The sequence below is a fragment of the Orycteropus afer genome, unplaced genomic scaffold (genome assembly GCF_000298275.1).
Source record: "Orycteropus afer afer isolate SDZICR_OR568_19922 unplaced genomic scaffold, OryAfe1.0 scaffold00051, whole genome shotgun sequence".
Classification (NCBI taxonomy): domain Eukaryota; kingdom Metazoa; phylum Chordata; class Mammalia; order Tubulidentata; family Orycteropodidae; genus Orycteropus; species Orycteropus afer.
This window is the reverse complement of record NW_006921638.1, coordinates 1,835,027-1,839,230: the sequence shown is the minus strand read 5'-3', so window position 1 is coordinate 1,839,230 and position 4,204 is coordinate 1,835,027.

Sequence of the window (4,204 nt, the reverse complement as noted above, 5' to 3'; positions counted from 1 at the left end):
GAACAATTGGGGCTATAAACAAGCTAATGAAGATACAAAAAAATAATTAAGAAAGAAACAATCATTTATACAAATAATAGCATTAATAAAAATGAAAATGGGCCCCTACTTTTTACAGTAAGACTGAGTTATTTTTTTCATTTCTGTTTCATGAGAATATATGCAGAGTGTCTGTGATTACATGAGTAGTAAAACCCATTTAGATGTATCTTTTAAAGGCAGAGATTGAGGTTTATGGCAAAAGCAGAAGAGTGCCTGTTAATCAGATTTTGCTCTGTACCTTCAAGGTAAAGTATGTGACACCCTAGACTAAGAAAATAATTCCATATCATCCTTGGGACATACATATTATGATGTCCAAAGTCATAAAATGTTTTATCCTGCTGGGTCTTTTCTCATCACTTCCAGACTAATAATCAATAAAAGAGTTCTTTTCTGTAGATTACATGGCTCTTAACCTGTGGGGTTGTGAGGAACATATGTTTTGGGGTAGGATGAATCTGGATTTGAATCTCAGCTATCCCATTTACTAGTGTGATCCTGGGTTAGTTCTTTGTGCTTGCCCATAGGTTCCTTGAATTGGGAATAAAACCTACTTTATCATGTTACTATAAGAGCAAAATAAGATGGTGTATGATATATGACTGGTGACATACCTGGCACATAAAAGGTACTCAAATAACTACTGGTTCATTTCTTCTCTGTTTCTTCTCCCAGGCCTGACCATGCATTACCTTCTATAATTTTTCATCTGTGCTCTTATCGTTTAACATTAATCAGACTATAACCTCCTTAATGGTGGGGATAGGAGCTCTGGTAGCATAGTGCCAAAGGCATTTGACCGCTAACAAGAAGGCTGGTGGTTTAAACCCACCAGCCACTCCTCGAAAGGAAGGTTGGGAAATCTACTTCCGTAGTGATACTGTAGTCGTAATGGCATCTGCACTGATGATCATGTGTAGATATACTTTTTAAATAAAACTCATGATAATTTTAATCACTTGCTGTCAACTTGACTCCAACTCATGGTGATTCCACACACGTCAGAATAGAATTGTCCTCCATAAATTTTTCAATGCTAATTTTTTGAAAGTAGATTGCTAGCCTTTTCTTTCAAGGCACCTCTTGGTGGGCACAAACCTTTAACCTTTCAGTTTGCAGTCAATCACAGCAACCATTTGTATCACCCAGGGATACCCTAATAACTTTGCTGCTATTTTTGCTATGTGCTGTTGAGTCAGCTCTGACTCAAAGCGACCCTGTGTACAACAGAACCAAACACTGCCTGCTCTTAAACCACCCTCACAATCATTGCTGTGCTTGAGCCCACTGTCGCAGCCACTGTGTCAATCCAGCTTGTTAAGAGTTTTCCTCCTTTTTGCTAACCCTCTACTTTACCAAGCACGATGCCTTCTCCACAGCCTGGTACAGCCTAATGACACATCCAAAGTAAAAGAGACCAAGTCTGGCCATCTTCATTTCTACAGAACATTCTGGCTGTACTTCTTACAGGGCAGATGTGTTTGTTCTTCCGGCAGTCTGTTGTACATTCAATACTCTTCACTAGCACCATAATTCAAATACATTGATTTTTCTTCAGTTTTCCTTATTCATTGTCCAGCTTTCCTGTGTATATGAGGTGACAGAAAATACTGTGGCTTGGGGTCAGGTGCACCTTTGTCCTCATCTTTGCTTTTTAACACCTTTTAAAGGTTGCTCGATTTCTTGACTGCTGCTTCTATGTGTATTGATTGTGGATTCACGTAAAATGAAATCCTTGACAACTTCAATCTTTTTTCTGTTTATCACATGGCTTATTGGTCTAGTTGTGAGAATTTTTATTTTCTTTATTTTGAGGTATAACCCATCCTGAAGGCTGTAGTCTTTGATCTTCATCAGTAAGTGCTTTAAGTTCTTCTTTGCTTTCAGCAAACAAGGTTGCATCATCTGCATATCACAGGTTGTTAAAGAGTCTTCCTCCAATTCTGATGCTGCCCTCTTCATATAGGCCAGCTTCTCAGATTATTTGCTCAGCATACAGATTGAATAACTATGGTGAAAGATACAACCCTGATGCAAAACGTTTCTGATTTTAAACCACACAGTATCCTTTTCTGTTCAAATGACTGTCTCTTGATCTATATACAATATCCTCATGAGCACAATGAAATGTTCTGGAATTCCCATTCTTCACAATGTTATCCATAATTTGTTATGGTCCATACAGCTGGTTATCTTTGCATAGTCAGTAAAACACAGGTAAACATCTTCCTTGTGTTCTCTGTTTTCAGCCAAGATCAATTTGACATCAGCAATGATATTCCATGTTCTGTGTCTCCTTCCGAATCCAGCTTAAATTTCTGGCAGTTCCCTGTCAATGTACTTCTACAATTGTTTTTGAATTATCTTCAGCAAAATTTTACTCACTAGTGAAGGAAGATTGAGCAATCTACTTCCGTAGTGATATTGCCTTGAAAACCCAAAAAGGGATTGCTATGAGTTGGATCTGACTCGACAGCAGTGAGTTGCTTTTTTTTTTCTGTGTGTGATATTAACAATATTGTTTGATAATGTCTGAATCCTATTGCATCACCTTTCTTTGGAATAGGCACAAATATGGATCTCTTCCAGTAGGTTGGTCAGGTAGCTGTCTCCCAAATTTCTTGGCAAAGATGAGTGAGTGCTTCCAGTGTTGCATCTGTTTGTAGAAACATCTCAATGGATATTCCATCAATTTCTGGAACTGTGTTTTTCACTAATGCCTTTAGTGTAACTTGGACTTCTTCCTTCAACACCATGAATTCTTGATCATATGCTATCTCCTGAAATGTTTGAAAATTGACCAATTCTTTTTGGTACAGTGACTATATGTTGCACTGAAATCTGGGTGACCCTGTTGGTATTTGAAATACCAGTAGCATAGCTTCCAGCATCACAGAAACATGCAAGCCACCACAGTATGACAAACTGACAAACCAATGAGGGCTAATAATTTTACTTAAATGTGTCCAAGGAAACTTGTTTTTTCAAGTTCTGCAAAGATAAACTAAATGGCAATTATAAAGATACTTTAAAGAGGCAGAAATAAATGAAACAAAAAATAACTGACTTGAGCCATGCTTTGTGTATTTTACCTTGGGGGAAAATGTCAATAAATTAAACTCAATAGTGAAAATGTATGAATTAATGCAAAGTTCCTTTTCTTTAAGGAGCTCTGGTAGTGTAGTGCCTAACACATTTGACTACTAACCAGAAGGTTGGTGGTTCAAACCCACCAGCCACTCTTTGGAAGAAAGGCTGGGCAATCTACTTCCATAGTGATACTCCCTTGGAAACCCAAGGAGGGGTCACTATGAGTCAGGACCAACTCAATGGCAGTGAGTTTGGTTTTTCGTTTTTTAAGTAGCACTACGGTTAAGGCATTGAAGTGCTAACCAAAAGGTTGGCAGTTTGAAACACCCAGCTACTATACAGGAGGAACATGAGGCAATCTGCTTCCTTAAAGATTTATAGCCTTGGAAACACTATGGGTTTTGCTAAGAGTTGGAACTGACTTAATAGCAGTGAGGGTTTTTTTTGTTTTTGTTTTTTTTTTTGGTTCCTTTTCTTTATTACACTTTGCTCTTTGACCATAGAGAATCTCAGTTTTCTCAGCTTTAAAGGGGGTGGGGGAGAGTAATACCTTTCTCATGGGGCTGTTTTAACAATTAAATGAAGTAAGTATACACAATACACAACATACTGCCTATACATTGCACAGCTTGAGTCATGGCAGCCAATATTGCCATTGGAGGCACAACCTAAATGTAGACCTCACTTTCAATTTGAGAGAAGGGAATTCTCAACAACAATCTAGTAAGGAACTGCCCAATCCCCCTCTCCCTGAGTCCTGAGCCCAAAGATGTATTGGTCACAGAATATTTCATCAAGAATATTATCTTGAAAAAAAAAAAACAATGAAATATTCATTGGGGAGAAAAAAGCAAGAAAGCAATTATGATAGTGGAAGGAGCATTTGTGTTTTCTGGGAACTGGTAGGGTTCTGGATCTGGGTGGTGGCTACAAGGTTTGACTTTATGATAACTGAGTGTTATGTTAATGTCTTATGCACTATTCTGTGTCATTTTACAGTGGAAAAGGTTTAAGTGATAAATATGTGTTTCAAAAAAATAAGTTATTCTTGAATTCTTTTTTTTTTTTTTTT